The 23610-nt window shown below is 40.4% G+C and overlaps 1 long non-coding RNA gene across 2 annotated transcripts in view; it reads right to left on the minus strand.

The window, feature by feature from the left end:
• Positions 1 to 23248, minus strand: part of LOC311420587 — a 62960-nt gene extending 39712 nt beyond the window's left edge. Inside the window, exons 1-3 of one of the 2 annotated variants that reach the window (XR_014684401.1) lie at positions 23131 to 23248; positions 22800 to 22935; positions 17808 to 17997 (exon numbers count right to left, since the gene is read on the minus strand). This is a non-coding gene — a long non-coding RNA (uncharacterized lncRNA). Of the gene's footprint in view, positions 1 to 17807; positions 17998 to 22799; positions 22936 to 23130 lie in introns of those variants that run through there. The other variant, XR_014684400.1, reaches the window with a different exon arrangement.
• Positions 23249 to 23610: the final 362 nt, after the last annotated feature.

Raw genomic sequence — 23610 nt, forward strand, 5'->3', positions numbered from 1 at the left:
GGTTCGCCCCTCTGACTAGTATCCGCTTTTAATAGTCCAGGCTGGCAGCAATGACATTGAAGAGAGAAGCCTGAAGACCATCAAATGGGACTTTAGGGGACTGGGACAGTTAGTGGATGGAGCTGGAGTACAGGTGGTGTTTTCATCTATCCCTACGGTGGCAGGGAGGGGTACAGAGAGGACACGGAAAGCCCACCTGATAAACACGTGGCCTAGAGGCTGGTGCCAACACAGAAATTTTGTTCTTTTGACCATGGTGCGCTTTACTAGACACCCGGCCTGATGGCCTGACACCCAGCCTGACGGGTCCCTATCTCTAAGGGGAAAATGGATCCTGGGCCAGCAGCTGGCGGGGCTCATTGAGAGGGCTTTAAACTAGGTAAGAAGGGGGATGAGGCTGAAACAAGGCTTGTTAGAGCTGTGCCAGGGGTAACAATGGCAAGGCTGGGAGAGAAGGCAATGGCCCAGCTGAAGTGCATCTACACTAATGCACGCAGCATGGGTAACAAACAGGAGGAGCTGGAAGCCATCGTGCAGCAGGCAGGCTACAACTTGGTTGCCATCACGGAAATGTGGTGGGACCACTCTCATGACTGGAGTGTTGTAATGTCTGGCTATAGGCTCTTCAGAAGGGACTGGCAGCACGGAAGGGGTGGTGGTGTGGCTCTCTATATCAGAGAGAGTTTTGATGTTGCAGAACTTGAGGCTGGGAATCATAAGGTTGAGTCTCTATGGGTTAGGATCAGCAGGAAGGCCAACAAGGCAAGCATCCTGGTGGGGGTCTGTTACAGACCACTGAACCAGGATGAGGAGACTGATGAGGAGTTCTACAGGCAGCTGACAAAAGTTGTGAAATTGTCAGTGCTTGTTCTTGAGGGGGACTTCAACTTCCCAGATATATCCTAGAAGCACAACACAGCCCAGAGAAAGCACTCTAGGAGGTTTCTGGAGAGCGTGGAAGATAGCTTCCTGACGCAGCTGGTTAGTGAGCCTACCAGGGGAGGTACCCCGCTAGACCTCTTCACAGAGAAGGACTGGTGGGAGATGTGGTGGTTGGAAACTGTCTTGGGCAGAGTGACCATAAAATGGTAGAGTTCTCCATTCTTGGAGAACTTAGGAAGGGGACCAGTAAAACCGCTGTATTAGACTTCCGGGGGTCTGACTATGAGCTGTTCAGGACACTGGTTGGCAGAGTCCTTTGGGAGGCGGTTCTGGAGGGCAGAGGAGTCCAGGAAGGCTGGGCGCTCTTCAAGAAGGAAATCTTAATGGTGCAGGAGTGGTCTGTCCCCATGTGCCCAAAGACAAGGCGGCGGAGAAGAAGACCAGCCTGGCTGAACAGAGAATTGTGGCTTGAGTTTAGCAGGAAAAAGAGGGTTTATAATCTTTGGAAAGGACGGCAGGCCACTCGGGAGGACTATAAGGATGTTGCACAGCAGCGCAGGGACAAAAGTAGAAAGGCCAAAGCTCATCTGGAGCTCAATCTGGCTACTGCCGTTAAAGATAACAAAAAACGTTTTTACAAATACATCAGTGCAAAACGGAGGACTAAGGAGAATCTCCATCCTTTACTGGATGTGGGAAGAAACTTAGTTACAAAAGATGAGGAAAATGTGGAGGTGCTTGATGTCTTCTTTGCCTCTGTCTTTAGTGGCAAAACCAGTTGTTCTCTGGATACCCAGTACCCTGAGCTGGTGGAAGGGGATGGGGAGCAGGATGTGACCCTCACTATCCAGGAGGAAATGGTTGGCGACCTGCTATGGCACTTGGATGTATGCAAGTTGATGGGGCCGGATGGGATCCACCCGAGGATACTGAGAGAACTAGTGGAGGAGCTGGCCAAGCCGCTTTCCATTATTTATCGGCAATCCTGGCTATCAGGGGAGGTCCCAGTTGACTGGTGGCCAGCAAATGTGATGCCCATCTACAAGAAGGGCTGGAGGGCAGACCCGGGAAACTACAGGCCTGTCAGTTTGACCTCAGTGCCAGGGAAGCTCATGGAGCAGATCCTCCTGAGAGTCATCACGCAGCACTTAGAGGGCAAACAGGTGATCAGGCCCAGTCAGCATGGCTTTATGAAAGGCAGGTCCTCCTTGATGAACCTGATCTCCTTCTATGACAAAGTGATGTGCTTGGTGGATGAGGGAAAGGCTGTGGATGTGGTCTACCTTGACTTCAGCAAGGCTTTTGACACTGTTTCCCACAACATTCTCCTCAAGAAACTGTCTGCTCGTGGCTTGGACTGGTGTACGCTTCGTTGGGTTAGAAACTGGCTGGATAGCTGGGCCCAAAGAGTTGTAGTGAACAGAGTCAAATCCAGTTGGAGGCTGGTCACTAGTGGCATTCCCCAGGGCTTGGTACTGGGGCCAGTCCTCTTTAATATCTTTATCAATGATCCGGATGAGGGGATTGAGTGCACCCTCAGTAAGTTTGCAGATGACACCAAGTTAGGTGAGTGTGTCGATCTGCTCGAGGGTAGGAAGGCTCTGCAGGAGGATCTGGAAAGGCTGGACCGATGGGCTGAGGTCAACTTTAAGAAATTCAACAAGGCCAAGTGGCAGGTCCTGCACCTGGGGTGCAACAACCCCAAGCAGAGCTACAGGCTGGGATCTGAGTGGTTGGAAAGCTGCCTTGCGGAGAAGGACCTGGGAGTGATGGTTGATAGTCGGCTGAATATGAGCCAGCAGTGTGCCCAGGTGTCCAAGAAGGCCAACAGCATCCTGGCTTGTATAAGAAGCAGTGTGGCCAGCAGGGCTAGGGAAGTGATTGTCCCTCTGTACTCGGCTCTGGTGAGGCCACACCTCGAGTACTGTGTTCAGTTTTGGGCCCCTCACTACAAGAAGGACATGGAGGTGCTCGAGAGAGTCCAGGGAAGGGCAACGAAGCTGGTGAGGGGTCTGGAGAACAAGCCTTATGAGGAGCGGCTGAGGGATGGGAATGGGCTGCCCAGGGAATTGGTAGTCACTGTCACTAGAGGTCTTTAAAAGACGTTTAGATGTTGAACTTAGCGATATGGTTTAGTGGAAGACTTGCTAGTGTTAGGTCAGAGGTTGGACTTGATGTCTCTTCCAACCTAGACAATTCTGTGATTCTGATTCTGTGATTGCTGAGGATTGAAGAACAGCAAGTGCCAATTGCAACTACAACTGTGCACCGGAGGCAGTATCACACCAACCGAGACTCCCTGATCCCTATCCATGAGTTATTTCATCATCTGGAGAGCCAAGGAGTGATCAGAAAGACTCATTCACCTTTTAATAGTCCTATATGGCTAGTGTGAAAGTCTAATGGTGGTTGAGGCTAACAATGGACTATTGGGGCCTGAATGAAGTCATGCCACCACTGTATCCTACAGTGCCAGACATGCTAGAACTCCAGTATGAACTAGAGTCAAAGGCAGCCAAGTGGTACGCTGCAATCAATATCGCTAATGCATTTTTCTCCATCCCTCAGGCAGCAGTATGTAGGCCACAGTTTGCTTTCACTTGGAGGGGTATTCAGTATACTTGGAATTGACTGCCTCAAGGGTGGAAACACAGCACTACCATTTGCCATGGACTGATCCAGACAACACTGGAACAGGGGAATGCTCCTGAACACCTGCAGTACATCAATGATATCATCGTATGAGGTAACACAGAAGAAGTTTTTGAGAAGGAGAAGAAATTAATTCACACCATGCAACTAATACTACGTGGAGTAAGTGGGTAGTGTTAATTACACAGCAGGCTCAAATGGGGAAACCCAACCGCCCGGGAATCCTGGAAGAGATTATGGACTGGCTGGAGGGCAGGGATTTTGGAGTACTGACAGAAGAGGTAACTCATGCTGAAGAAGCACCACCATACAATGAGTTGCCAGAAGACAGAAAGCAGTATGTATTGTTCACTGACAGATCCTGCCATGCAGTAGGGAGCCATTGGAAGTGGAAAGCTGCTGTGTGGAGTCCCACATGACAAGTTGTGGAGGCCATGGACTGGGAAGGTGAGTCGAGTCAGTATGCAGAAGTGAAAGCTATACAACTGGCCCTAGAAATTGCTGAAAGAGAAAACTGGCCAGTACTATATCTCTACACTGACTCAAGGATGGTGGCAAATGCTCTGTGGGGGAGGCTGCGGCAATGGAAACAGAACAACTGGCAGCGCAGAGGTAAACCTATCTGGGCTGCTACTCTGTGGCAAGATATTGCTGCCCGGGTAGAAAACCTGGCTGTAAAGGTACATCATATAGATGCTCACATGCCTAAAAATCATACCACCGAAGAACATCAGAACAGCGAAGTGGATCGAGCTTCGAAAATTGAAGTAGCTCAGGTGGACCTGGACTGGGGACGTAAGGGTGAGCTGTTTGTAGCTCAATGGGCCCATGAAACATCAGGACATCTAGGGAGGGATGCCACATACAGATGGGCTCGTGATCGAGGAGTGGACCTGACCATTGAGGCCATTACACAGGTTACCCACCAGTGTGAGACCTGTGCTGCAATCAAACGAGCCATGAGGGTAAAGCCTTCCTGGAACAGGGGCAGATGGCTTGGATTTCGATATGGTGAGGCCTGGCAGATTGACTACATCAGACCACTCCCACAAACACGCCAAGGCAAATAGTACATACTCACCATGGCAGAAGCAACTACTGGGTGGCTGGAAACATATCCAGTAAACCATGCCATGGCCCGAAATGCTATCTTGGGCCTGGAAAGACAAGCGCTATGGCGACATGGTACACCAGAGACAATTGAGTCCGACAATGGGAGTCACTTCCGAAACAATTTGATCACTTCCTGGGCCAAGAGACATGGCAGTGAGTGGGTGTATCACATCCCTTATCACCCACAAGCCTCTGGGAAGGTTGAGAGGTACAATGGATTGTTAAAAACTGTGCTACGAGCATTGGGTGCTGGGACATGGAAACATTGGGATATAAATCTACTAAAGGCCACCTGGCTAGTTAACAACAGGGGGTCTGACAGTTGTCCTGGTCCTGCTGAAACAAAACCCCTACACACTGTGGGAGAAGCTAAAGCCCCTGTAGTGCATGTGGGGAAGTGGATGGGGAAGGCGGTGTGGGTTGCCCCTGCCATGGGAAAAGGCAAACCCACTCGTGGGATTGTCTTTGCCCAAGGACCAGGGTATACTTGGTGGGTAATGCAGAAAGATGGGGCTATCAGGTGTGTGCCTCAAAGAGATTTAACACTGGGAGAAAAATAATCTGTAATCCAAGTTATGTGTTGTAGGAAGACACTGCAGAACCAATGACAGGTCAACTTCGCAAGGAACCAGGCAACCGCAACAGCGCTGTGAGCTAAGCTGGCGCTGGTGTCAAGAAAACCAACTTCACCTGCCCTGAGTGACCACTTTGACAGATGAAGCTGAAACCATCAACAGTTTTTATGAACATTTTGGGAAAAGACCTATGGAATGAAAAGAAGTACAGACATATAAATACTTCAATGGACAGAGAACAATGGTGATGAGAATATCTATATACTAAACTGTGTGGTACCTGAGCATGACACAAATGTTATGGAATAAGGGGTGGAGGTTGTGTTGGGTCTGTCTGGGCTGGAGTCACCTTTCCCTGCAGCAGCCCACACAGTGCTGTGCTCTGCACTCGTAACTGGAACAGCACTGATATCACTCCAGTGTTGTGTCTATTGCTGCATAGTGCTGGCACAGCATCAGGACTCCTTCCAAGCCCCCAAGAGCCAGCAGGCTGGGGGTGGGCAAATGATGGGGAGGGGACATCACCAGGGCAGCTGACCTAAACCAGTCAAAGGGAAATTCCATAACACCTGATGCCACACTCAGCAATAAAAAGGGGGGCTCTCGTGGGGGAGGTGCCTATTCCTCCTGAACAACCTCTACGCATTTTGAGGCCCTGCTTCCCAGGATGTGGCCGGACATCACTCATTGATGGAAAGTAGAGAATAATTTTTTTTTTTCCTTCTCTCTGTGCTTCCACACGGCCTTGTTGTTTCTTTTGCTTCTTTTTCTCCCCATTCCCTTTCCCTTTAATTAATCCATTCTCACCTCAAACCTTGAGCTCTCTGTGTTGTATTTTCTCCCCCTTCCTCTTTGAGGAGAGGGGGAGTGAGAGAGCGCTTGTGGTGGAGCTCGGCTACCCATCTGAGTAAAACCACCACATTGGGTTCCCCTATCACATAGGAAAAAGACTCAATTCAAATGCAGGAGACAAGAATACAAACACTTAAAATATACCCATTCTGTGATTTACTCCCCTCATTGCCTTGGTTAATTCATTGAAACCCTGCCTCAGTTTCCTGTGCACAGAGCAATCAAATCAACATTTTCTTTTCCCATCCATTTCATTTCTGCATTACCATGTAGCCTCTAAACAGAAATTCTCTGTTACTTTCAGAACGTTGTAGTTGCTAACTTGTACTGGGGATGAGGTTCTGGAAACTCCCCCATCATTTTGGCAATTTTAGAGAAAACATGGAAATATGTAACTATCAAAACTAAGCTTTCATAAATGTGTTGCATAACTATTATGTCATTAGCACTTAAAATACATTTGCAAGTAACAGTACCTTTTATATGCTCCTTAATTTCAAATAACAAGAAATACACCAAATCTTAGAAATGATGTTGTTTCGCATGTTAAGAAGTGCTAGCATCTTGATGAAAAAAATAAAGATGTTGAATTAGGTAAATATTTATAATCTTCTTTGTGTGTCCATTAAATTCAAAGGGCATAACTATGAAAATAGTGACTTAATATTACAATGTAGATGCAAAATAAACTCATGTTTCTAGAGAAGCAAACACTGCATTCTTATTTTGTTATAATGCAGTTAACACAGCAGTAAGTGTTAAGAATTAACAGTAAATTTTTCCCATAAAACGCAGAATTTCATGTACTGGTGATCATATTCAGAGATATTTTCATTTGAAATACTTATTATTCTAGACAGAATTCCAGAAATACTAGTAAATATATTGAATGGATGAAGCACAGAGGTAATACTTTAAGTGAGATTCTTATTATTTGTTCTCACAATATTTTCTTTTAAACTTATTTCTGTATTTTCATTCTCATTGTGTCAGAGCTTATGGGAGAAAAAAAAAAAAAACAACTAACCTTTCATTTCTCTGGAAGCTTCCCATTTTTCCTGGACCTCTCACTCATTAGATGTCTGACTTACAAGGCTTTTTTTTTTTTTTTTTTAAGTCTACAAAGTAAGAACAGTATTATATCTAAGCCTTCCTGTAAGCTCCTAACCCAATACTCAGGATATCCCTTCTTAAAAGAGGAAATAGGTAAAGTAAAAAGGAATATTGCTTTACCAAGATCTTTTCTGAATTGTGCTATTCCTGGGATATTGCAATGAAGCAAGGAGTATGCTAAAGCTGCTGGACAGGGCAAGATATAATCATATTGTAAGTACTTTGAACTACTCTTATATCTTTCCTCTTACTACATTAGTAATTTACAATTCTTATTTAAGAAGACCCTCTACAGACAGAATAGAAGCTGGAATATCCTCAAAATCCAAGAGACTTCAGCTATGTTCTGTCCCGTCACTGACCTACTAAAGATAAGTCGCCTTCTTGTCCATTTCTATTTACCAGCTGCTTAGACTGCTCTATGTGGTGCTGAGCACAGGCACCTCTACCTTAGCTGCAGTGTCATCTACAGTAGCAATAGAAGCCATCAGTAGAGTAACACCTGTAGAGGGAAATCAACATTCAGAACCCAAACCAAAATACCAGATCATCTTATCACTGCCACATAAAAGATGATGCATTACTAGCAATAAAGGAATTCCCTATTTCTGGGCACAGATTCTAAGAAAAGTGTCAAAACACACACCGAAGCCTTTTCTTGATTACTTTGATTAGAAATGGACCAATAGTTACAATAGAAGAGCAACAGAAAGACTGAACACTCACATGCAACACATGCCCAAACGGAAGGGTTGCCAATTCAAAACAAAGTTGTTCTTTGCCAATTTTCTCTGTTACACAGTTTTCTCACAGAAGCTGACATACAAGAAAGCCTTGAAGACCAAATCAGTAAGTGGCTCATCTCCTCACAGATTTTCCTTAATGTTTAGATCAATGCTAAAGATAAAACCAGTGCTTCAAGGGCTGGCAAAGCAATTGGTTTGGCATCAACACTAGGTGTTTGCATTCATTAATACATTTTTTTTTTTTTTTTTAAACCAAGTAACTACAATGCCTCAGTCTTCCTGGAGGGGTACAGGACCACACTCTCTATTATTAAGCTTGAAAATTTCTCAACAAAGGGTGAAGAAGAACAGTGCACTTGAGCACAGATGTGGAGTATTAAAGTGGGAGCTTAGCGAAGCAGTGAATTTATCCCCCACACTGCTTCAGTAGCTTGTCAGCAGTAGCCCTAATAAGGATATCAACAAATCAACAGTACAGACGTTCTAAATTGCCCTAATTTCAACTTACGACTCCTAATGCCATTAAACGTACTAACTTTTTGTTCTTGTTGGTAGGACAACTGGAAAATAAAAAGACTCAGAACAAAATCACTTTTTAAAGGCTTCTCAGGAAAACAAGCTCAGTACTGTTATCACCTCCTATTCTCTTACACAGGATATTCTCCTGCAAAAGCAAAGAATCTGAGATTGGCCAGAAATTAGCAAAAGTATAAACTCAGACAGAGGTATTGACAAGGGCAAGGGCTCAGAAAGCGGTATTGACAGAATCACCATGTTATGAAATTGAGAGCTTAAATTTTCAGTTTGGGGCTTAAGACTGAGGGAGAAAATATGTACTGGAACAGGAATGGGAAGCCAGTGGTGCCCCAAGCCAATGGTTGTGGCAGACAAGGACTTCTTAAGCAGACAGTGTGCCAGGAATGATGGCCTGCAGAAGCCAAAAATAAAGCTGAAAGAGGATGTAACGGCAAAGGCATCCATCAGACCATCTCTCTAAGAGGGACAGAATCTGGCAAAGAAAAGAAGAGCATCACTTTACTAAGAGCAAAGTGAAAGAGGCCTTCAGACAGCAGTAGAGAAGAAAGTCCTATTAGAAAAGACAGAAGATGTAGGGGATGGGTTGAAGATGACAGGAGAATAATACCAAAGGCAACAGGAGCTTGATGGAACAAAACCACATTCCAGGGAGAGAATAAACATCAGAGGAGAACTTGCTAGGCAGAAAAATATGTGACTACACCTATACAGGTCATTAGCAGCTAGAAGAAAGAATAGCTATAGTTTGTTTTTATATAGATACACATTCAGAATGCTGCCTTCAAACAAAACAGCAGAAGAAAATCTGGTTAAAAAGGCCTTCCTACATTTGGTTAAAAAAGGTTGCATGGGGGTACATAAATATATGGTTTGCCTACAGCTCATCTGATGGAACAACATTATTGGCCTTGTACTTCAGAGGATCCTTTACTGAAAGCATCCTCTACAGATACAGTATTCCAAAAGTTCAGGACTCTAAATCCCTTTCACATTAAAGATTTAACTGGACAACATATAGAAAATATTGTGGCAATGTCTGCAAGTTTGTGGGCATTTGTTGCCCTCAGGTATGCGTGCCTGAATCTCAGAAGGGTCTATGGCTTATTATGTTCCTAAAAAACAAACAAACCACCAGTGAAACCATGCTGTAAATATCTACGGCACTGTTGGATTTTCTAATCTTAAGGGTTTAGAGTAGATACCATAGTCTCAGAAAACTTTTCATGAACTCCTGAGTTTGTACAGCCCTCACAGGAAAGAAAAGGCTTTCCTTACTGTTTGCAACCAGGAGCAGAAGAGGAAGAGGGAGGATCATTAGAAAAATCTTGATTTTTCAAACAAAATGAAAAGTCAATAATTTTAATTGGAATTCTTTTTTTTGTTTGTTTTGTTTTTCTATTTGCTTTTCTGAATCTGTGCAATAAATCGACAAATGTTGAAATTGTATTGCCATGGCAAGTTTATTTCAGCCGAGTCCTTCTAATGTTTGCTCTTGATAGAGCAGCATGCAGTTCACATAATTGCCTTTTTCTGTTCTCTACCAGCTCAAGGTGATTTCTACTCTTGGGAGTGACTTTTTATCTGTTATGCTGAGATCAGATAACTGCTGCTGAAATTTGGTTATGTACTCTTCAGCTCAACCAGCAGCACACAGAAGCTGGAGGCTCGATTCTGATCTAATGGATATCTCTGTAAATGATGAGTAACTCCATTAGGGCCCATGAAGTTACATGAGGTATGAAATAGAGCTAAGTAAGTCCAAGATCAGGCCTTGTACTTTTTAGTTCCTTAGAAGGTGAAACAAATCGTCTCTGAAGCTAAGTAAACAGGCATAGTCAAAAGACAACTCTGTTCTATTTCAGTGTATAGCTACAAAACAGAAGGATGTTCTGTCTGCATAGACAGCTTTAGTGGAGCAAATGCTGCCTTATATGATCAGAGGTTCTAGACTTCAAGGAGAGAAAACATGAACCATGCTTCTGATTGAGCAAAAGGAAGTCAGTATTCAAAACAGATCAGTAAATGGTAGAGCATCCTGGTTTTGGCCGGTTCCCAAACATCTCCTAGACTTCATGTAAATTCACACAAACATTGTGAAAGGACTGCTATTTCTGTCCCTCCACCTCTGAACTTTTTCCTCAGCTGATACCCACTAGACTGATTCCAAGTTTTAGTGTAACTTTTAGTTAATTCTTTATTAACTCATCCAAGGTAGTTGCAGTGTGGTAATTATTAAAAAAAATGTATCACTTGAAGAAAGAGGTATCAATGTGACAGCACAAAATTGGCATTTTATAGAAGTGGCATCCAAGAATATGGGCATCTACATTTGAATCCAAATGTAACATAAGGAACGTAAGGCAGCACTACTTTAAAAATCAGCTGTTTTCCCATGAATTTAAAGGTATTCAGATTATCCAGCACTGTGTATGACTTTCTGCTGGAAATTATTATTTTTCATGCAAAAATGTTGGCATATAATTGACTTGTTACTATGATAACTTTATCTGGTTCATGCAGGAATCATCTCAGATGATAAAAGACAGCTTTGTAAAATGCTTATGAGGACCTAATTTTCCTACTTTTGTTCAAACAAATGGTTATCCTCAGCAGAGACTGCCCTGGTTCTAACAAGACACACCCTGTGCACATATGGGTGTACAAATGCAGATGTATATGCATGGTGAGAAGAACTGAGGGTGGAGCCACCTGTGGTCTCTAAAAACACTGTTCTTAACAATACTATGTTCATTGTGAAAGAGGGAACAAAAGCAGTAAGGAAAAAAAAAAAGTAAAGAGGTTGCAGGGTAGATAGCAAGAAGAGCTTTCAAACAGAAAGGTTATTTCAGCACTGGCATACATTATACAGAGTATGTGAACCCTACATCTCTAGAAACTTCGGAACAAGACAGAGCATTTCTCTAACTGATGCAGGGGACTTAATTTGGCCATAAGGCAGGAGGATCCTCTAAAAAGATCTTTTGACATGTCTAAAGCTTTGAGGTCTAGAATATTGTCGAGATGACATCTGAACTGCTTCCAAGAAAACAAATGGCACCAGTGTCATTTACACCCAATTTTCAAAAACTAAAACTAACAGAAAGGAGGTAAAGCAAGTTTCCTTTAATTTGAATCATATGGATTCTGAACTGAACCCCCAAGAAGCCCAAAAATCACAGAAAAGCAAAACCAAGATAAAGCTCTCTGGTCTCCCCAGCAGCCTAGATAAAACAGCTGAGTTTGTCCAGAGAACTGTGTCCAAAGCATTTCAATCAGACACAGAACATTTTTTTTTGTTTAAATATCAAGGAAAAAAAAACTTTGCATGGGAGAATCATGCCAAGTATTTTACTCAGATTTTGACAAGCTATTTTTTGAAACTTTCCTCATCTAAAACAATGCATTTAAATATCAAAAGCTGTAAGTTTTTATAGTAAAATGAAAGTGCTTGTATCAAAACATCTAGTGTTTTAAAAGGTTAAGCTCAAAATAAAATGCCTCAATGTAAATGAACTGCTAAGCTTTTTTCTTTTTTTTTTTTCAACTCAGAATGTTGTACAGTAGTACCAAAAATAAACACTTTTTTCAGGAAAAAAAAAAAAGATCTCTTGGAACTAGAAAATATACCTTATACCCAAATCTGTTTTTAAAGGGACAGAGAATTCTTCTCTCCTAAGAGCCAACTTAATTTTGTGTTGTTGCAAATCTACAAGTTCTCCAGTTTTCAACATTTTTCTCAAAGAAACAGGAGAGATCAGACTCATTTTCTACTACATAAAACAAACCTTGAGAAAATGTAATACTGTTTACAGGATAGACATTAAACCTTTTGCTCATGTTTGAGAACAATGTTATTGGCACATTAATACACAAACCACATGACATAACCACTGCCCATAGCATAACTCCAAGCTGTTCATTGCAGTGCTACAAGGAATCTCCTCTGGACAGATCCTATGGATCGCTCTGAAGAAGTCCAACACATAACACATCTAGGAAAGCCAGGACTTGCTAATACCTAAGTAGTATTGTCTCTCCCCTGTGAATCTAAACCAAAATTGTATTTTGACTGAACACATTTTGATCTTGGACCTGAAGTTGTGGCTTGAAACAATTTAAGAAGCATGAACAGTAGACACAAACTGAAGCCATTAGTTCTAACAACCCCTGTTTCTTCAGGAGGGGGCATTAGGGTCCTCTTTGCCCTCTGGTTAAACACCAGTCAGTTATTGAGCTATAAGAAGAATCCAAGTATTTTAACATTTGCCAAGTGACCACCACAGCATGCTATTGGGAGATTATTTTGTGGTGAGAATTATATAACTCCACTGACATCCCCTGCAACTTTGGCAATTTATACCAATAGTAAATTTTATCTAGTTTCTTGCACATGTTCCTTAAAATGATGAGTTCTGTATTTTTCCAGCTTAAAATAAAAATTATTTGGTTGAATTGTGGAGACAAAACTCCCAGTTGTACACAGGACTTTCAAAATGAGCTTTGCTTAAGTAACATGTGTAAGGGCCAGCCTCATAGCATTTTGTTCCCTCAGAATGCATTTGTTGATCATAATAAATAATTGTGATGCCGAGATTGCATCAGTTGTTGCAATTTGTATGAAGTCCACCTCTCCTTTCATGGACTGAAATGTGTGAAATTCAATTGCTCTGGTGATGTCTTAATTTTATACCATTTTACTTACAAACATTGAAAGGAAAATAAAATTTAAAATGTGCAAAAAATTAAAGCACTCTTTTGCTAATGAGAGCCATCTGTTTATTTCTTTTTAAAGCATTTTCAATAGGTGGAAATGAAAGACTTTAGACACATTTTCATGTCTTGAGCCTTAGAAATAAACAAAAAAAAGATACAGACTCACCATCTTCAGTCAGCTAACTTGAACTAAGAAAACAAGCCTCATCCCAGCTTGCCAATTGCTTTGGGGCCATCTTTGACTGCACCACTGATGTGAAAGTATCTTTGCCCTGCACCAGGATACTTGTCAAGAATTCCACTTCAAGAATTATCTCTAATTGTTACCATGTCTCAATTCCCTCTTCCAGTCAAAAATTGGTCACTGTATGTTGCTCTGTATTTGACGGGTGGCCAATCTCAACAGAACCATAACAGCCAGTCCATTTCTCAACTCTTGGCAAGCAGGGGCAGTAGGTTGCTCTTGCTTCTGCAGTGTTGTGGCACCAGTCCTTGGGACTTCATCACTAATATAATCTTATATAGAAGGTATGTCCAAAGCAGTCTATATATAGCTTCTATATTTAAGCACCATAGCACGTATATAAAACCCACAACACAAGCCAGAGGACTATAACCGTATCAGGCCAATAGAGCAGCAAGAATTCTCTGAACATGAGGAATACCAGGTCTGGCAGGGGAAACACTGCATATCAGTAGACCACTGGAGCCCCACCTCCAGCCTACAGAGCAAACCAAGAAATTAATTGGCAATTCATCAAATAATTTTTCACTCCAACCATGTCTTAGACATACATAGAGACAGATTTATAGCAGTGCTTGGAATTGCATTACAGTAGACACATGCTTAACATTCAGCAAAAGGTATCTCTAAGCAGGCATATCCTGCAAAATGGTGTAAGTCTTTGTAATCAACTGATCACGCAAAAAATTACTCACTTTTGTAGGAGGGGTTATGTTACAGTTAGATTAGTCCACTCTTCCCAGGATAATTTAATGAGTAGTGAAAAATAGGAGTGATGAGCTGGTGGTAGCCACCTGGAGACCTTGCAAAAGCAGCCGTATCACACATTATCACATCCTGGTCTAACATATAATAGTGGTCAAATGCAATTTTAACTAGTAAACAGCCAAACAGTCAATATTTAGAGAAAAATAATGTCAATTTGAAGTGTCATAATGTATATGAAAGATCTTTTGTATCCTTACTGAATATTTTAAAATTTCAAAAAAGAAAAATAGATTAAGGAAGATTAGGGGACTCTTCAGAATCCTTATGTTTTATATAACTGCTACCTATGCTCTGTCATAAAATTGGAGTTACAGATTACAGGACTATGAAACTACCAATATATCATAGCTAGAGCAGCATCTGTGCTGGATACACACATGCTGTTTCTTGGGGTGAACTAGCAGAGTGTTTCCTGTCCCAGAAGGTCCATTTCCTAGATAAGCCTGTTTGGACAGTGTAATAATGCTCTCCAAAGCCTGGGAACACAATAACACAATGTAAGGACTGTGTATTACTGTTGGAAGGACACAAGGATCCAGGATTCTTGGACGTTGCTTGTCATATCTTATTCTCTTTGCTTCAGTCAAAAGCCTTTGCCTTGTTAGTTAGCATATAATAAACAAACAAACAAAAAAGGAACAAAACCCTCCTAAGAGGCTAACTACAGCATGCTGAAAGCCAAGAAATTGCTTAGTTTTATCTTCAAAAGTTATCTCTTGGATAATTTTATTCCTATTTAAAATTTTGTTGGAACCTATATAACTAAAAGAGTTCCTGTTAGGAATCATGATTGGAATGGGCATGACAGAAAACATGAAATGAAACAAAACAAAACAAAACAAAAACAAAAACATAAAACCTAACTAAGTATTCACAGGGAATCAACAGCACATCCAAGGCTGGAATCCAACAACTCTGAGTTCTAACCCAGTAATTTAACCATGGGGCTTTGCTGACTTTTTGCAGACTATATGTATGAAGAATCAGAGGACCTGTAGCAAATATTTTTAAACATTTATTTTGACTAGAATTAAACCAGATAGGGTGTGAAAGACATGTCGCTTATTGACAAGCAGCTGATCCCATGCTTGGCCAACCTAAGATTTCAGTTCCACTTACAGAAAAACAGACTTGCACAATAGCAGAATGGCATGAAGCATGAATGACAAGTAAACACACATCTGGACCAGAAGTCAGATGAATGTAGTTACTTTCAAGTATACATATGATGAAAATCCCCCAAATATTAAATACTTGCTGTAGCATTCCACCGTTTTTTCTTCCTTTTATTCAGACTAACAAGGATAGCTGCCTAATAAATTAACACAACCTTGATTTGACAAGCTTTTCCCCAGCTGCATTACAATGTCAAGTATCAGGGCCATTGCCTTCAGCATAGCCTTGACCATTTGTCATTTTCTTATGATTAATTACAGCTCTCTCAACCAAGGCTGCTACAGGAAGTGATAAGACTATTAGACAGTGTTCAACATTCGTTGTCTGTGAGATTTTCATACTCTTCATTGCTTACCAAGGGTGCATTGTCCAATGTCTTGGATATAAAATTAATTTCATCATTATTAGGAAATCAAAGCCTAATTTCTTGCACAAAAGAAATTCAAAAGCTTCTCAAACTTTTGTTTCCTCATATTTCACTAATAGCTGACATGGTAAAGAATGCATCACATACTGGCCTCAGAATATGTAGTACTATCCATGCTGTGTTGGATCACTATACTTTTCCCCTTCAGTGTTTCCACGTAAGAGACATCTAGGGAAAAAAAAGTGTTGGGAATTTTGTAATCTTTTGAATACCACTTCACAGGTTTTGGTTGGCACACCTATTACTTTTTTATATTATTATTATTATTTTTAACATCATCTCATGGCACAGATGTCTGAACTTTTTCCAAGCACGGAATAAAAAAGCCTTACTACTTTAGCAAGACCCCTTCTTTCCCCTTCCGCATACCTATCACATGCTTTGAAAAAATTATATTCTTACTTAAACAATACTTCCATTATATTTGGACACAAATTTGTCACATTAAGCATGCATAGTAAGTTATATTGTATCATTATCTTGGAGTTCTAAATTATGAGATACAGTTTGTATTACTGTAACACCTGCTAGCTCCAGACAAGATTGAGGTCAAAGTCACCTGAGTCCACCACATCCCTGAAGATCTGTGATTTACTCAGGACAGATATAATGTAAAAAATAAAGAGTAACACAAACTGGGGAAAATAGCTGGTTAGAAGCAGACCTGAAATGAGCAACCAGGTCTCTCTTTGCTTCAGCGTTCGGAATTAGCATGACCTTCACCAAAAGAAAAACTACAGTCTAGTTTCCAGCAATGCAGGGTATTATCACCTTTCCTTTTCTCAAACTGTGCCATGCTTTGAATATTTTGTGCACAAACTTTCAGTGCATTACTTCAAGAAGTAAGATTTCTTTTACTTTTATTACACAATTAAGTAAATTGAAAAGATGTTCTACTTTATTTTCCCACTCTACTGCTGGCATCTATCTGTGTCATCCCTCACTAGCCTGCTCCTTTCAGCTCCCCATGTTGCTCACTTGGGTTACTAATTGTTCTATTTTTGCTTCAGTGGCCACTGAAGTACAGTACTTCAGTACAATACTTCAGTACAATTTTACTTCAAGATGCATTTGTGAGGCAATAAATATACTTCTAGACACTAGCATGTCTATCATAAATACTATTTTAAAGAAAATGTTTTTAGATATCTTTCCCTGTTTTCAGAAAGCATCACTACAAAAAAGTAAAGTTTCAATCTCAGGTTTATGCTTAATTGTTAACTTCGAGGAAAAATAGTGTAAGTGTTCAACAAAATTCTGAAGATCTCAGCATTCTCAGCATTTGTAATTCTTTGTCGTCCCCACCCCCTCCACCCCCTGCCAATTATCTCAATTATATTAGAATACCTCTGGCCAAGTAACATAGACCAGTTTCCACAATACTTTTTTTTTTTTTTCCTCTAAAGCTTCCATTGAAAAGTTTTTCCATTTTTGGATGAAAGCACAAAACAAGATGTTTTCAACTTTCAATGTCATTCAACTTTCAATGAAAAAGCTAGCTTTTTATCAAATAAATTATGTTCTCACCATTTCAATGAAGAAGTTGGGGGTATTAAAAAAAACACAAATTTATTTTTTATTCTGATTTGAAAAGCTGATTACCTTTTTCTTTCATTTTTTTTTCTCCTTTCTTTTTTTCCTAACTTGAAACAAGAGGTAACACAAGAATTCTGTAATGCCAAATCTTCTTGAACTGCAGCCCAAATTTCTTCTAGGGAGTTCCCACTCAGGGCTGCCCTCCGTGCAAGTGAAACTCCAACTTTAAGCTCTACCTTCACTAGCTATTATATATGATGTTTTATCTTGTAGACGCATTATCCAGTTTTGTAAATAGAACAAGTTTTGCAGCTTACCAATTTTATTGACAGATATTTGACATCCTTTGAAATCAGCCCTTTAATGTGCAACATTTCAGAATCCACTTCAGAAATAAGTCACATGCCGCACCACTGGGTATTTAAAAAAGATTAAAAAAACCCCAAACATTCCATCTATTTCCACTAATCTTTCAGGAGACTCAGCAAGACTTCAGGTATTTAGCATATTTAGTTAGACCTTCCTCTCCAATTCTTATATTATCCTTCTGGTATCTTGGAAAACAGATCATGAGATAAAAACTTCTCAGTGTTTTCTTCGGTCAGAGATTCTTTCCTGCTACCAATTTTGTGTGGTGATGGTTTTCTGTGTCAAAGCGTTCCTCTACATCAAAAAACAAAAAAACAAAACCCACAACAGCAAGACAGCCAGACTTGGGGGTTTGCTATCGGAGGTACCTGCTATTATTCAGCATCTCCAAGAACAAGTGATTTTGGTTTGGATTAACAGTTTAGCCTGACATTAAATCAGATTTGCTAATGGTTACAGAAGCATTTTCACAATAAAGTCCTGCTCCTCTTCCTTTGCCAAATTGTTATATTACTTCAGCAATTGAATTAGTAAGTTTTAAATCTCATCAGCATGTGAAAATGACCTGCTAAAAAGAGCTATTCTGGAAACTTAAGTAGTGTGGCATCATATACACACAAAAAAAAATTCATAGAGACAAGTCACATGGAACAGTTTTGGTAGCAAAAACATACATGGAAGGACTTTTCAGGGCTTTGTCTGATTTTGCACCTGACTAAAGGATGGCTCAATAAAGAGAAGCATTTTGAGTCTCCACTTAGTAGAAACTACACAAAGCATGAATTATGCTTGTTTCAGTTTAAGTCCAAGTCCCCAAGATATGGGGATGTCTGCAGCTTGAAAAGTACTGCTTTCTTTTTTTCCAAAAAGGGACCATGATTGCTTTCATCTACATCAAGATAAAGCCTTTTATGCAGGTGCCCTTTTGCATATCTCATGTGACTCCTTTAATGTGGGGTTTAGTGGTCCTCTGCACTATAACAGGATAAAGGATAAGGTATGAATCCTTCAGTGCTTTACCACCAAAATAGCTTTTGGAATTAATGGTGGTACAGATTTCATTATTTAAAAAAAAATGTTGGAAGTGGCAGACATTTTGTCTAAAAGTAAGCAACAAATTACATCCAGAAAATTCAACTTGTGGGAAAGCAAGATCCTACCCAGTACTGAAAAGTTCCTTTGGTGCCCGTTCTAGTCTCAGGGCAGCTACTTCACCAGTATTCCAGAGCTCAGAACTCTCTCATATTTTCCTGATGTGCTGCACAAAACCTCACCCATTGCCCCTAGAATTTTTTTTTATTTTTTCCCCTTTCAAAATTCCACTCTCTTTTTGGTACTCAGATCCTTCAAACATTTGTGTGACATTATGTCTCTCTGTACCCACTACTCAGCCAAACTCCACGTATTTCACTCCTGTAATGCTGCTTTTTGTATGAGTCCCTACAGCTCACTCTTCCCTCTGAACTACCTCCAACATTCAATACCTTTCTGATTCCAGAAATCTGACAGCGTTTGAGTTGGGTCTTCTTTCCTGCAGCCAGGAACATTCTGTACTGAGCTATTCTTGTAACTTAAACTATTTCTATGAACATGTTTTAAAAGTTCCATCTCCTGTACAACTTTCTTGTACCATACTACACTTGTGTGTAAGGAGAAAGCACTGAAATGGAATTATTTTAAATGCCCAGTCTAGATGGATTAGAGGGGTGTGGAAGTTTCCGAGGGGAATGGGACTGACTAGCCAGATAAGACAGGAGATTGTACAGTTCTGACTGTAAGGTTAGATCTGTGCCAGTAGTTCTCAAACACATCCATCTGCCCTAGTATACAATGCACTGACCACTTCAGAATTGCCTTTTGTAACGAACAATGCTGTTTAGTTACTTTGTTTTAGCACATGTTCTTCCAAGCTAAAATTGAAGGGGAAAGCACACAGTAACAGAAAGCAGAAATAGTGGAATAGTTTGGGAGGCAGAGAGCACAGCCACAGCCAGAAGTCAATGAACAAGCTATATCTGTCTCAATTGCTAAAGGGCATTTTGCCTAGTTCCATGCCTGCTATGATTTTTGCAACAACCCGTATCTCTTCATGCTCTTACAGAATCGTGTGGCCAGTCAAAATTTTTAATAAGACTTTTTTTTCCAGAAAATTAACATACTGATTCCCTATCATGAGTAATACGAAATTTCAAGGAAAACAACCTGTTCTGTTATTCTTCAAAACTCCAGTATTTCTTCCAAAAGAGTTGCAGTAAAAGTTGCAAGTTCCTGCATGAAACTTTAAGAAAAACTTTTAAAGTCACTTTCTCTGAATTTCAGTTGCCATGAGGTCAAGAATTTCTCATTTTAATTCTGCTCCATTTAGCACCTCTTAGAACCACACCATGTACAGCATGCATATCTTACCCATAGTTACTTTGCCATCTTGGTAAATTATAACAGAGCAACCATGTATCTGTCTCAGCTGTAATAAGCCATATCCATGCTACCTGCATTGTTTGACTGCTATTAGGGATGAGATGGATAAACAGAAAATCTTAAGGCTGGATCACTGCTATTTTTGTCTGATTGTAGAATCTCATATTAAATGTATTTCTGCTAAACCTGATTAAAAGTATAATAAGAGGCATAGGAACTAGTTGGCTTATCATTCTACTGACACTCCCACTAAACCATGCTGTCAATAAATTAACTGATGTACTAAAGTGCTTTGACTCTGCTGATGCACAACAGTAGTAATTTCAGGGGAGCTGAAAAATCAGATATACTTAATGACATATAGTTGTAGTCAATGCTTTGTAAGGTTTTCTTAAAAACTATGTTAAGCTCAAAAAATAAATAGAATGAAATATTTGAATACACAGAAAGACAAACACTACAGAAAAACATAAAACAGGAACATAAGCAAGGAAAAAGGAGTGATTTATTTTAGTACTCACTAAAATTGTCTAGGATAAAATCACAGGATGGTTATTTTTCCTTCAGACACCGAACCTAAAATACACTTCTTTCCTGAAATTGCTATGATTCATTTTTTTTCCCCTTAATACTAAGGAATGAGCTGAACAACCACAAAACAAGTGTGGCTTTATCTCAGTTAGTTATCAGCATAGGAAATGACCCTTTCCTAAAATGTGGCTTCATTCAGACCTTAAGGTACACTATTCTGCATTTCATCTGAAATACAGAGAAGACATCAGGAACTAAATAGAGCACCACAGTCTTCAGTGTAAGCTTAGAGAAGCGGGAAGAAATCCTATTTTATAATAAATAATATATATAATATTTTATTATATATAGTTTATATATAATATATATAATAAAATATTATATGTATAATTATATATTTATTATAACTAATTATATATAATATTATAATATGTGATAATATATAAATATATTATATATATTTATTATACTTTTATATTTTTACTAAGGGTGAATTATTTGAAAGCATTTTATTTTAAGGCTATTTCAGATAAACTTTTAAGGATGGGTGCCTTACACTTTAAAACAATGTTACTGGGCAAAGAGACAAACATTGCTGAACCACAGCTTGACCAATCTTTACATTGCAAGATACACTTTTCCTTGAGGGCAACTATGAAAGCACAAGGGTTATTCAGTTAAAGAACCACATAACATAAATGAAAGATAAGGGAATTCTGCATGAAAAAAGTAAGCTTCACCACCACTCACTAACAGCTGGTGTGAACTCTCTTGCCTCCAGGGGAGTTAATAGCAGGTAAAATTAACAGATTGAATTTATGTCTTGCAAAAGGAAGGCATTTGGATTTGCATTCAATGACTTATTATTAAACAAGTTCAACTTCCCTTCATACGTTATACAATTATGTTTTATGTTTTGAGATAGAGCCATAACCAGCATAGAAGACTCGGTATCTGCCTTAGTGCCAAGATAAGTAATTTACAAGAATGAAAAATAGTAAAAGTCAAATTTTATGTGTAAGGACATGTACAATACAGATCTGTGGAAACATTTGTGTGAGAAAAGCAGAAGAAAAGCAAGTCACCCTGATCATCACAAATTACCTTAGCTTTGTAATCTATCGACTCAAAATACCTGGGTGCTTTGAAGTCAAGCATGACTGGGCAGAAAGTTAGCCCAAATAAATCAATTCTATATCAAGAACAAAATCCAAAATGCAGTAGTCTAATATATGTTAACAGCCAGTGAACGGTCATTAGAAATTGATTTTGTAAAAGAATACCACGTATAAAAGAAAACGAAATCCAAGAAATCACTATTTCAGTCATTACTAATGCATTGACCCAAGAAAACCGATATCAGGTTTTCAGTGCCCTAAATATGCACTGCCAGGTTTCGTACATTGGATTTATGCGGATATAGTGTCTGCTAAGATAGTAATTAAAAGAAGCACAGTTGCACAGTTTCATCAAGAATAGATCTCAACATGCTCTTCTCACAACTCTCTGCAGAAAGACTGAGGAAGAAGTAAGGAAAGTAATTGTTAGTTAATCATATCATTAAAAACATCAGCTGACATTGCCAGTAAACACATCATTCCACATACAGTTTCTTAATAGGAATAGCTTTGGAGGTGATGGAAACCTAGACCATAAACAGAGAAAAAAAGCAGGTAGCCAATTTCAAGAGGAGAGCCCAAGTCTCCTCCCCTACGGCCCACAGTCCTGAACCACAAGCTTATTAACGGCCACACAGGAGGTGGGAGGTAGTGTTGAGCCTGTAGGCTCCTCAGACCCTACAGCTTTAACAGGAAAACACCTGGTAACCACCTGAACAGCTGGCTTCAATTACACCTCTAAGTTCTGCAGTTCTCCCAGTTCCTACATCTGCCTGGTTATTGGTTTTGCCTTTGATTTTTGGCTTGTGTGGCCCATAGCATTTAAAGATTCAGCAGCTAAAGCCAACTGCATGTGCTAAAAGGTTGGAAGCAAACTGGTTAAGATTGCTCACAGGAAGGTCATGTAAAATGCTTTCTATGGCTAGGAAACAACATTAACATTCCGAAGTCATGGAATAAACCCATGATATCCATTATACTTATCCAATTCCTGAACTAACGCAAACCTACCTGCACAGCAAAACTTACCTCTGAGGGAAAAGCTGGGACCCTGACAGGAAAATTTATGGGTGCTCTCCCCAACATTTCTTTATACTGTTTCATTGTAGGGCTCCCCGTCAGTCTCTGCCCAAAATGCTACACAAGACACTGACATCCAGAAAACCTAGAAGATATTGGGTTCTGCTACTGCTGACAGCTGTGACTGGTGCAACACCCAAGTCCAGACACACCCTACCAGCCACAACCCCAGCATGAGCCCAAAGCCCTCAAAAATTATGGGGCTGGCAGCCAAGGGGCATCAAACCATTGCATGTCCTAATCAAAAGAAAGAAAAACGCATGTATGTAGTCATCCTCACCCCAGTCCTTAATGCATGACGAGCCAAGCCAAAAGCCATTTGGGAAACTGCAGCTCCTGATGTAGGTGGCAAGCCCCACCTCTTCCCAGACGCCATTTTGTGGCTTCCAGGCACAGCTCTTGCTGGAACATTCTGTGCCACTGATTGGGGGAGTGCCACCCTCACCTGCCTCAGCCATGCCACGCCAATCCTGCTCAGCCTGGGGCTGATTTTTTTTTTTTTTTTCCTGTTGGTGCATTCAAAACCCTCCCACCTTTCCCTGCCTCTGCTGAGGAGGCAGGTGTGAGTGGATGTCTGGCTGTGAAATGATGCCCTCAACTTTATGGATTGCCTCTCTCTTTGTGGAACTTTTTTTCAGTAATTTTTGAAGCTACTGAAAGGAAAGTAACTCTTCTCTTGCTATCGCCCAGTGATCAGGAAGGTCTGTAAAATGGAAGACTGATATTTCACATAAAAAGACTGTGTATGTCGTGCCACCTA

Source organism: Aythya ferina (genome assembly GCF_964211825.1).
Source record: "Aythya ferina genome assembly, chromosome: 17".
NCBI classification, from domain to species: domain Eukaryota; kingdom Metazoa; phylum Chordata; class Aves; order Anseriformes; family Anatidae; genus Aythya; species Aythya ferina.